At 45.1% G+C, this 12,376-nt stretch overlaps 1 long non-coding RNA gene across 1 annotated transcript; it reads right to left on the reverse strand.

Annotated features, from left to right (window-relative positions):
- Positions 1-9,618: 9,618 nt before the first annotated feature.
- Positions 9,619-12,080, reverse strand: LOC144893173 (uncharacterized). Its single transcript, XR_013624236.1, has 3 exons — positions 12,009-12,080; positions 10,004-10,044; positions 9,619-9,820 (listed from the first exon to the last, which is right to left on the reverse strand). It is a non-coding gene; the product is annotated as an uncharacterized LOC144893173 (long non-coding RNA).
- Between the last annotated feature and the right edge of the window lie 296 nt (positions 12,081-12,376).

The following is a 12,376-nucleotide window of genomic DNA, read 5'->3' on the forward strand; positions in this document are numbered from 1 at the left end:
TAAGGCTAACGTGGACGACAAATGATGTCACGGATTTGGAAATAAGGCGGCCATTGCCAAGACGTGCGGTAAACATAACGTCGATTGTGCAGAAATCTGGAATGGTCGTAACGAGCGTGTCAGAAGGCATCGGGCCTGCGCACACTCAGCCGCGTTCATGGCAGGCATTTTCTCGACGAATCTCGCTCCCTTCGGGCCGGGCCTCGGCACGCCGCCCATCATGGAGAGGTGCTGTCAGCAAGGAAAACAGCTTGAGCCTGCCTGTGGCTAGTACTGCTAGTAGGCCCCAAGCTAGTCTCGGTGTCCAAATCGTTTAGAGCGGTGTTCGATTGCTGACTAAAATCTTGTTAAAACAAAGGATAAGGCCTCACAATCACCAACATGTAAAGAAAACTAAACCAGAAGTCCAAACCTCAAGGTAGGTATATTAAATCGAAGGAATTAGAATGTTGCCTTGCTCTCTATTCAAGGAAGTAGGCCAGGAAAATGGTGTTGTGTCGGTATGAATGATAGAGCTTTTTATTATGTATTAAAGAAGGTGGTATTCGATGCTAGGCCCAAATTCAAACTCACATTGGCTGAAATGATGAGTAGGCCTCACCAAGCCACTATAACACCCTGCAGTCCAAGTGCAGTTATGTGGCGGAACATCTACAGCCAGGACTGATTGATGCTGGGTCTTGCTGACCACACCCTCAGACTGGTAGCTGTGAGGCCCATTCTGCCAGGTCAGCTGTCAGGCCTGTTTTATTTCCTCCTGTTTATTTCCATCCCAAGAGGCGGAGGGGGGGGGGTGAGAGGGGGGTTGTGTAAAGGAGGGGAGAGAAGGACCGCGAGGTGTGCGAAGGAGGAGCGGGGGGTGGGTGCTCGCTCAACATAAGCACAGACGGCCTCAGCCCTTGACAGGCCTCTCCACTCCAATTTGCTCTAAAAGGTTTATATGCCTGCGACGAGCTGCCAAGGCCTAGAAAAAAGTGCCCAGTTCCCTCAAATATTAACAAAGCCTGCATGCGCAATACGCAATCTCTGCTGTGTATTTGGAAAAAGAAATGGGCAGGCACTATGTTTGGTGTAATACATCTGAAAAAAATGGAGGAGGCAGTGATCTGTACAGACCAGTTAGTAAGACCAAGCTCCACCTAAAAGGAGCTGATTGGTGCTTGAGTGCTTGTATGGGCTTTTAAAATCCTACATCAACAACAAATCATGGCTACAGAGGGCAGGTCTTCTTCAGCAAGGTTAGGCGTCGGTAATGAGAGATAGAGATGGGTCTTTAAATTTAGCGAAGACAACGGCCCTGAAGAGGAATTGCACTACCGTAGCATTTTAGAGAGAGAGGGAGAGAAAGGTAGATCTGATGTATTCCTTTAGCTTATTGTCACCTGATTTATTGACAACTCAGAGCTGGCACCTGCCATCGTCGAGGTTTCGACCCTTCAACCACAGAACCTGACCAGTGGGTCCACAACCTTCGCTGTGTCCGAAGGTCATCCAATCAGGGAGGGAGAGGATCTGCAGATACAACAAGACGGAAGGGGAAGTGTACAAGCTCATCATTTTAGACATCAATAGGAGACATTTTATTTCTGCTCTATGGCTTTGTCAGTGAAAATACAAACCAGAGAGAACTGGAGAAGTCTTTTATTTTCCGTTTTTCTCTGAAGTTGAAAACAATTATTTATTTGACACAGATTTACTCATAAATGCATACGCAAACATACACCATTATCCCTAAATAATATCAATAGCGAGAGAAAAAGAACATGCTTGTGTGTCATTGGTTGTTATCTACAAATGCTGGTTTTAGAAGGTGGATCGGAGCCCTCCCAGGTCTCCATGTACGACATGACCAAAAGTATGTGGACACCCGAACATCACACATCTCATTCCAAAATCATGGCCATTAATACAGAGTTGGTCCTCCCCCCCCCCCCACCCCCCACCCCCCCCACCCTTTGCTGCTATAAGAGCCTCCATTCTTCTGAGAAGGCTTTCCACTAGATGTTGGAACATTGCTATGGGGATTTGCTTCCATTCAGCCACAAGAGCATTAGTGAGGTCAGGCACTGATATTGGGCGATTAGGCCTGGCTTGCAGTCGGCGTTCCAATTCATCCCAAAGGTGTTTGATTGGGTTGAGGTCAGGGCTCTGTGCAGGCCAGTCAAGTTCTTCCACACCAATCTCGACAACCCATTTCTGTATGGACCTCACTTTGTGCACGGGGGCATTGTCATGCTGAAACAGGAAAGGACCTTCCCCAAATTGTTGCCACAAAGTTGGAAGCACACAATCGTCTAGAATGTCATTATATGGTGTAGCATTAAGATTTCCCTTCACTGGAACTAAGGGGCATAGCCAGAACCATGAAAAACAGCCCCAGACCATTATTCCTCCTCCACCAAACTTTACAGTTGGCACTATGTATTCGGGCAGGTAGCGTTCTCCTGGCATCCGCCAAACCCAGGTTCGTCTGTCCGACTGCCAGATGGTGAAGCGTGATTCATCACACCAGAGAACGTGTATCCACTGCTCCAGAGAACGTGTATCCACTGCTCCAGAGTCCATTGACGGCGAGCTTTACACCACTCCAGCGTGCGCTTGGCATTGTGCATGGTGATCTTAGGCTTGTGTGCGGCTGCTCGGCCATGGAAACCCATTTCATGAAGCTCCCGCCGAACAGTTGTTGTGCTGATGTTGCTTCCAGAGGCAATTTGGAACTCGGTAGTGAGTGTTGCAACTAGGGACAGATGATTTTTACACGCTAGGCGGTTCCGTTTTGTGAGCTTGTGTGGCCTACCACTTCGCAGCTGAGCTGTTGCTGCTCCTAGACGTTTCCACTTCACAACAACAACACTTACAGTTGACCGGGGCGGCTCTAGCAGGGCAGAAATTTGACGAATTGACTTGTTGGAAAGGTGGCATCCTATGACGGTGCCATGTTGAATGTCACTGAACTCTTCAGTAAGGCCCATTCTACTGCCAATGTTTGTCTATGGAGATTCCATGGCTGCGTGCTTGATTATATATACCTGTCAGCAATGGGTGTGGCTGAAACAGCCGAATCCAGCAATTAGAAGGGGTGTCCGCATACTTTTGGTCATTTAGTGTGTCTACCTTCCTGTGTGTGTGTGTGTGTGTGTGTGTGTGTGGGTGTGTGTGTGTGGGTGTGTGTGTGTGTGCATGTGTGTGTGTGTGTGTGTGTGTGTGTGTGTGTGTGTGTGTGTCGGTGTGTGTCTGTGTGTGTGTCGTTGGTTGATATTTCCAAATTTTGGTTTCAGAAGGGTGGATCGGAGCCCTCGTAAGTCTCGATATATCTACGTTTGTGTGTTTGTGTGTGTGTGTTTGTGTGTGTGTGTGTGTGTGTGTGTGTGTGTGTGTGTGTGTGTGTGTGTGTGTGTGTGTGTGTGTGCGTGCGTGTGTGTGTGTGTGTGTGTTTGTTTGTGTGTGTGCATGTGTATAATTGGTTGTTATTTCCAATTGCAGGTTTCAGAAGGTGGTTCGGGGCCCTCCCAGGTCTTGAAGTATCTACCTTCGTGTGTGTGTGTGTGTGTGTGTGTGTGTGTGTGTGTGTGTGTGTGTGTGTGTGTGTGTGTGTGTGTGTGTGTGTGTGTGTGTGCGCGCTGTGTTGGGAGGAGGGGTGAGAGGAGGTTGGGGGAGGGGGTCGTGTGTTAACAGCCATACGGCTGACAGCGTGTGCTATGTCGGGTGTCAGTTTCGCTGAAAGCGCCGCTTGCCAACACTGCGCTGCCCCAGGCCTGTCAGATGCAAGCCAAGGTTACCGCCGCAAACGCTCAGCGCGCCTCGCACCTTTCTGCTTCAATCAGTAGCATCCTATAAACAAGTCGGCCTGGGGACGCTGGGAAAGCCAAGGCTATTTCATGTTGCCCGGCGCGCCCTGATAAATGTATGATTCAGTAATTGTTGTTTCTGTAAAGTTATTGCAGTAATTTTACCCTGTGAAGTCCCAATCAATTTCTGGTCTCTCGGGGCCGGTTGGAAAGTGAAATGTGAAAATGGCCTCGGCGAGTGTGTCTGCCCAGACAGGGCCAAGACAAACAGCCTAATCCCGCACAAATGAGCCAGCCAGCAGAGGCAGCCTTATGGAAGGCTGTAAATTACACTGTCACAGCCATTCACTCTCTCTATTTACTCGCAACAAGCACTCTGTTCATCTGATGGCGTTCTGATTACAGCGCTATTTGCCTCTGACAAACGCGATCATCTGAATGTTGAGTAACACAGCCTGCTCGGGCAGCCGGGCGGCCGGCATCGTCCAGCCCACACAGCTTGAAGGTTCGGCCTAACATGAGGGTAGTGGTATGGGATGAGGGGGGCAGAAGGGGGGCCTGCAGTGAACCAAAAACTGATTACCGAGTGACTTACATCCTTTTCTCCATATCATGGATAGTCTAAGGCCTCGATCGACTAGGCATTTATCAGTATTTATTTTGAACAGTTATTTACTATTAGGGTTTGGTAGGATAGTGTAGAGGTACGCATACTCGCCTCTGAGCTGGCTTGCCTGGGTTCGAATCTTGGCTTAGCTAGAGACTTCCACCCTAGTGTTTCACAGTCCGGTGATCCCTCGGATGGACATTGAACCGGCGTCTAATCTACCAGTATAAATTTGGTGGACGATACATATCGCACAGTAGTAGGTGAAGTATCGCAGAACCCTGGCCCAATTACAAATTCCTGTTCCAACCTAATTAGTCGAACGTTAGGCCTGGCCAGCCGATTCGTGAACGACCTGGGCCAAGAACTTCCCCCGGCCGACCCCACAAGAAGCTAGGAATAATTGTGGTCGTTAAAGAAAGAAATTATCTAATATAAACATGACATTTCACGAACAACACAACTTCTGGCATTATGACAACCCGGATTATATTATTTATTGCTGGGGAAGTTCAGAGCAGCATTCCTCACTCTAAGCAAACAGTAGAGACAAGCCTCCAAAAACTAATCATAGAACAAACCAGTCAATACTATGAAGCCATGTCTGGCATTTGCTCTCACATCTTTCAAATCAAGTTGCCATTTCTCATGGGTCTCTCGGCTTTAATACGACCCTGGCAAAGCTTCGCTCCGCGTGCTCGAAGAAGGCAAGATTCCTTGGTGAAAGAACACAGTTTGGAATCACAATTTGTCACTCCATGAATGAAACGTTAATTGGCATCGATGATATAATTCATACCGTATCAATGATGTAGAAAAAAAAAAAAAGTGGACGACCTTAGACTGAGCAAGGAAGGTCGACAGGTTAAAACCTCATCATTATTAACAACATCCTCTAACTAGGGGGCAGTGCTCCAGCCGGTATTTTGGGTATTTTGAAGCTTCGGTCTTGCACGGGTGTTTCTTTCTTTTAAATGTCTCTTTTGTGAAACAAAAAGGAAAATCCAAACATTATGATGGTGCTAAGTACATGTGTTTTAGCCCATGGAGTCATAGACCAAATTACCCACAGCAATGCTTGTCCAAACAATATGTATGTATCCTGGCCCAAAAGCCATATTCATCGTCTTCCAAGTTGCCGCTTGCAGTTTCCTTTTTAAGGCATATCTTCTTATCCATAAAAAAGTCTTTTTTAATAAAAAGAAAAATCCAAACAAGGAGACAAAAGCTTTTCACATGTACTGTGTCAGCCATAAGGCCGAAGTACGTGGCCATGCAAAGCTTGTCAAACTAACACACATCCATCTTGATCCAAGGGCCAAAAAGCATGGCCATGCAAATAAACGCATGCGTTTCAAAGAACCCTCGGGCCAAAATGCATTGTCATACAAGAAACACTTGCTGTGTCTGCCGTCATGGCTTCATCAGGAAGGAAGAAGTAAAATACACTTTAATATGCAAGGCATTTGCCGAGGCCTTCCCCGTTTTGCAGCACGTTGAAAGAGGGGAGCAGAGTATACGCAAAACATTATCAGGGATGTTGTATTGGATTGATCAATTGATGGGAAAAAGAACCAAGCAGGAGAAATCCTCCACCAAACGAAATGTTAGAATCTTCAAAGATATCACAAAAAAAAAAAATCGAAAAACAACAATCCATCAGGGGCAGAGAATTAGAGCCAGAAATTTAGAACTTCAGCGTTGGGCACATACTTCTGCCTTTAATTATATCAATGCAAAAGATCGGTTTGAAATGCAACGCTTGTGCATGGAGATGGAAGGAGAGAGAGAGAGCAAGAGAGGGAGAGAGGGAGAGAGAGGGAGGAGAGACAGCGAAAAGAGAGAGAGAGAGAGAGAAAGAGAAAAGAGAGAGAGAGCAAAAAGAGAGAGGGAGAGAGAGAGAGGGCGAAAAGAGAGAGAGAGCGAAAAGAGAGAGAGCGAAAAGAGAGAGAGAGCGAAAAGAGAGAGAGTGAGCGAAGAGAGAGAGAGAGAGCAAAAAGAGAGAGAGAGAGAGCGAACAGAGAGAGAGAGCGAAAATAGAGAGAGAGCGAAAATAGAGAGAGAGCGAAAATAGAGAGAGAGCGAAAATAGAGAGAGAGCGAAAATAGAGAGAGAGCGAAAATAGAGAGAGAGCGAGAGCGAAAAGAGAGAGAGAGCGAACCGAGAGGGAGAGAGAGAGAGATAGAGAGAGAGAGAGAGAGAGAGAGAGAGAGAGAGAGCGAAAAGAGAGGGAGAGATAGATAGATAGACAGATAGAGAGAGAGAGAGCGAGAGAGCGAGAGAGAGAGAGAGAGAGAGAGAGAAAGAGAGAAAGAGAAAGCAAAAAGAGAGAGCGAGAGAAATAGAGAGGGAGAGAGAGAGAGAGAATAATGAAAAGGAGAATGGTGCAAGAGGGTCACTATCCATTATATCACAAGTGACAGCACAGATCAGTATGGAGTTCATATCAGTGATGGATGGAGAGAGAAGAACTGCAAATCAATCATCCCCCCACCCTCCTTCACTGGCACACAAAGGGGACTGGGCGGAAAGGACAGGCTGACAGATGAGCTAGGGAATAAACAGTCCCACAGTCTCCCTCTGTTTTACAGATTATCATAATTCTGCTTTAACTCCTCTCCCCAAAGGTAGATTGAGATACATTAAGGACTAAATGCTGCGGAGCCATTAGCGAGGGCGCTGGAAATCGGAGTCATCGGTTCGGGCGATGTACAGCCCCTCCGCCATCTTTCATTTCCGAGGCCCTCTCCGCTCCGTTTCAAGGACTTTCGCGACGGGCCAGCTGCCATTGTGGCTGATTTATGAGCCGCAGGAAAGGGGCCTGATGGATGCGACTGCATTTCCTCCATCCACAACCCCCGGTGTCAATATAAGGAGGCCGCAAATGATTTAATGAAAACTGCGGGCTCCAAAGGCTAGGGCGTTATTTACGAGCGGCTCTATAAACCGCTCCCAGCGCGAGATTTATCTTCCCTTCTCACGCACGAAGTTGGCGAGAAGAATTCCGGCCTGCGAGGCAGACGGTCGAGGCTTCTGGCCAAAGAAGCGCCGATTCACAGCTGCAGAAGCATCATCATTTACGAAAAACCATCTCTCTCTCTCTCTCTCTCTCTCTCTTTCTCTCCCTCTCTCTCTGTCCCTCTCCCCCCCCATCTCCCTCTCCCCCTCTCTCCCTCTCTCTCCCTCCATCCCTCTCTCCCCCCCCCCCTCTATCCCTCTCTCCCCCTCCATCCCTCTCTCCCTCTCTATCCCACTCTCCCCCCTCTATCCCTCTCTCCCCCCTCGTCCTCCCTCTCTCTCCCTCTCTCTCACTCTCTGCCTCTCTCTCTCTCTCCCTCTCTTCCCCTCTCTTCCTCCCTCCCTCTCTCCCTCCCCCCTTCTCTCTCTCCCTCTCTCTGACACACACACCATAGCACAAAATATTAAAGAAATCTCTGAAGCATATTTCAATGACTGTTGTAGTAAACTCAAAGGGGAATAAACTTCAAAAAGTGAGATATTAGTGTGCTCAATCACAATGCTGTTACTGTTGCGCAGTAAAAAGTCGATCAGTATGGATGGTGACAGGCGGAGAGGAGCACTGGCGATTAATTGTCTATATTTCTAGCACAGAATGGCCGCACTGCCGCCCGCTCAAAGTGACCTTGTTCTGTCCGGCATGACAGCCACCATTACTTACATACACTCTCCTTACACACACACATACACACCCCCACACACTGGGCTGTGGACTGCCTTTTCATCGCTGAGGGTGCACCATCATTACTGAAAGGGAATGGCAATATTGCTTTCCCATTACACCATACAGCCATAACGCCATAATGCGGGTAGGTTATAGTCGTTATACAGTTTAATGGTATCAACACTTGTGACACCATTAGGGTACGCAGTTTTAAATCCTGTGTTGTGTGTTCATATGCTCACGATGCTTTTTTTCATATGTAATGCAAGCCATGGTAACAACTCTGGAAATTACACATTTGTACATAGCTGGTGTGCGTGTGTGCGTCTGTCCGTGTGTGCGTCCGTCCGTCCGTGTGTGTAAATTGTGGACGAAGGGATTCGATCATCAACAGACATAAAACTAGAGTAGTCACTTATCCAAACTTGAATAACAACACATGATCATTTTAATGGTCGGAGTGTTTTTTGGCAGATGAAGAGCATGGAGGAGTTGTTGAAAATGTCCAAAAGTAAGATTTGTATATGCATAGCCAAGCATGAAGGATATGCGCAGAAACCACATTGAAGGAGGTTCCTCCCTCACTAGAAAACGGTTTTTTCTCTACCTCGATGTTCCATGCTTTTTCCATACCCTTCGTCCAAAATGAGTGTAGTCTATCGGTTCACTTCACGGGTGGCTAATAGGAATACAATATATTTTGTGAACTAAAAATTAATAAGAGTATGTTTACCACCATAGGAAAGGAGATGCTGCTGAGGTTTTGAGTATTAGCCCTTCATCAGAGCAAGTAAGGTATCGGACGCAAGCACGCACAGAGACTAGTAGAAATAGACCAGTTCTTCAAAATTGCATCAACCGAAGCAGCTCCAGGCCTGAGCCAAAAAACCTCAGCATGAAAAAGATGATGCATTGACAGAAATGCATCGTATCAAGTATTTAATGTCTGCAATCTCATCCCCAGATCTCCTCCTCTTACAAGACGAATTGCCGGATGAACCTGATGCTGGGGTAGTCGAGGTCACACTTGGCATTCAGAGATTCTAACTGTGGCAAAACGTGGCAACTTGCTGTCACTCGCAGACGGGCTTGAGTGCCTCGGATAAAACCAGTTCATTGACATAAGGGTAGGACATAAAAGACATAATCCTGTCATAGACAATATATTTGCTTCATGTCAAACTTCAGATGTCAAAACATAGTGTCATGAGAAAAGTGAAACCTAAGGTTTGAGAGTGACTTGGACAGAACTTGTCTCTGCTTAAACACCTTCCTCATGATCACGTGACCCCTCATATGGATGGATGCCAAGTACTATATTGTTCACAAATGTCCTTGCCATCCATGTAAAATTACAATGACTAGCAATGGTACCCGCCCTATGGGTGGGGCTCCGATTGAGAGGCCCAAATGAAAAGGCAAAATATCAGAAATTGAAGGCTTTTTTATTTTAAACGATTCATATAAACATCCATTAAATCATATCACATGCAAATCATCAAAATCTAAACAGTATTTGTATAATTTCAATAAAAGCCACATCACCGTTCATATCGGTAAATACATTTATTACTTTATTACCATTTATTACCATTTATTACTCCATCGTGTTTGGAAAAACTGAAAAATTGGGGAAAATTGAGAAAAAAAATTGAAAAACAATATCACCTATTTTACTCCAGGGGGTCCCAGGATTACCCACCCAAAATTTTGTTGCGATCGGTTCAGCCGTTTTTGCGGTACCTGGGAAACAGACGGATGGACAGACGGACAGGCATTTGGTGAATTATATCGTAAGTTTCAATAAAAGCCACATCACTGTTCATATCGGTAAAAAAAATTATTCCATCGTGTTTGGAAAAACTGGAAAATTGAAAAAAAAACAATATAGCCTATTTTACTCCAGGGGGTCCCAGGATTACCCACCCAAAATATCGTTGCGATCGGTTCAGCCGTTTTTGCGGTACCTGGGAACAGACAGACAGACAGGCATTTGGTGAATTATAGTAAGATGTCTTATTCTCACTATCATGAATGTAATATGCCCATATTTTCAAGTTACTCAATGACACTCAGATGCTAATAAAATACTTTATAGGTTGTCACAAAACTAGGCCCCAGTATACAATAATTGTATCAAATCCGCCATGTTGGGATACCATGCAAAGCAATAAATATGGGGATGAATAAACTCCAAAATCCAATGATGTCCATGAGAAATGAATACTGATAACCAGTGATGAAGTGGATTTTAACGACTAAGTGTGACAAACATTGTACCGACACCTGGAGTTATCCTGAGTCATTACCTGTAAGTTCTGTTTGCGTTAATAATGAACGAGCGGGGAGTCTAAAAGTTTTTCGCCCAACCGTGAGGGTCCTGCACCCACCAACCTCAGCGCAGGTGTTCATCCTTTGCTTTGTAGTTTTCAGCTGATGTTACACATTTTTTCCTCCCCAGAGGTGGGTGAGTTTGTTTATGCGGATATTAAAGAAATGTTTTTTTTCACTCGAACAATTTTTGAAAAAGGAGGATTTTTTTACCCCCGCGCGTGCGAAGCGAAAGCGGGGTTAAGCAATTGGATCAGTTTGTCTGTCTGTCTGTCTGTGAATGTCAGATTATGATCAAGGAACAACTTTATTTCAATTGAATGTTATATTTTGAACATAAATCGGAAAATGAAATGGAAAATGAACCTGTAGTTTAGTAGTACTTTGACTGAATTTGTCCTGATCGCACATGTGCAGAGAGGAGTGAGATTTTCTTTTTTACTCTGTCTGTCCGTCAAACAAAATTGAAAATCATTTCAAACATGAAACGTACTCTTTTTAAGGACGTCATGAAGGACACAAATAACAGGCACAAATAACTCATGTAAAGTGTTGGATAGGGTGGTGTAAAAAACGCTGCATCAACGGCGGTAAATTTACAATCAAAGAAATTTCTACAACCTTTAAAATCTTTTTTTAAATTTCAATTTAATTATATATTTGAACACTGTAGGACATAAGTCATCTTCTTGGCACTTTCAAAAACTTTTAGTTTAACAGTACTTGGACGAAATACTACAGTATTTTATGTCATCTTGACCAATCAAATTTTCTGTTCGCAGACCCCGCGGATTTTACGTGTTGGGAGCGGATTTTACGCCCTTGTTTCTCAAGTCTACGTGGGGTAAGGTGTTCTACGAACTCTCTAGTTATTTATTTTTTACTTCCCCCATTCTTCATTGCAGAAGCATTTTCAGTATGTTTTTGTGTTGAATTTATTGCCTCGCCTGCTTCGTATACACGTAACACAAACACCTTAAGTTGAGCAAACATTCTAAAAGGATTGAATAATTACTCACACTGATATTATGTGCTAGACCCAGGGAGAGAACACTGGGGTAATTCACACATTTCTAGAGAACAGTAAGCTCCAGCTGCTTGAAAATCCAGAATCGGCACATTCCTTTGGAGATATTTTATCCGCACAGAGGAGCTGCTGTCACCTCAATAGTTTTTGTCATTTTGAGCGATTTTTTTTTGTAAAGAATGATAATAATCACTTTCTTCCTGTCAGCAGGAATCACTTTCCTGTCATACATTACTTGGCACAACATATGGTATAAGTGCCACATGAGGGCATCAGATCCTCAGCAGATGAGTTCTGCAGTTTCTCCGCACTCTAGCCTCCGAGGATGTTTGCTTATGTCTTTTGGGGGTCCAGGTTATCCGATACTACACGAGGCAATTTGTCAAGAACTCTGTCAGGGACGGGGTCTTGGGGGAGCAAACCTGAAGCAAGGTTGAAACATTCAAGTGTGCAACGTTAGATGCTGGCCCTGTGTCTCTCAACTAGCAGAAATGGACCGAGCTGTTTCCGCTATGATCCAGAGTTTTACGCTTTCACGAGGAGCTGAAGTTGTATTTTTCAGTTTAAACTTACCCGAACCTTCCATCACTTCCTCCCCACTGCCTTCAGGCACCTTTTGGCCCATTCACCATGAAGCTAGGTGCACTGTCATGGCGTCGAACGAGATTATTATTGGCTAGTGAACTCACTGTACAGGAAGTGATTGTGCTGTATGTTGCACTTCCCTTTTTGGCTATTAATAAACTGCACCTTCCTGTTCAGCAGACAGAATGTTGTCTCGGAGTAATAGATAAGAGAACATTCGAGAAATACCTAAACAAAGTGTACATATGAAATGATCTGACTCGATGATTCCGGAATGTTCCGTACAGGTGAGCATGAATGCCGATACCTGTCATCCCTTAATTCACTTCAGGCCTTTCACTTATCCAAATAAGTAT

This window comes from Myxine glutinosa, chromosome 8 (assembly GCF_964187855.1).
Source record: "Myxine glutinosa chromosome 8, kmMyxGlut1.1, whole genome shotgun sequence".
NCBI lineage: Eukaryota > Metazoa > Chordata > Myxini > Myxiniformes > Myxinidae > Myxine > Myxine glutinosa.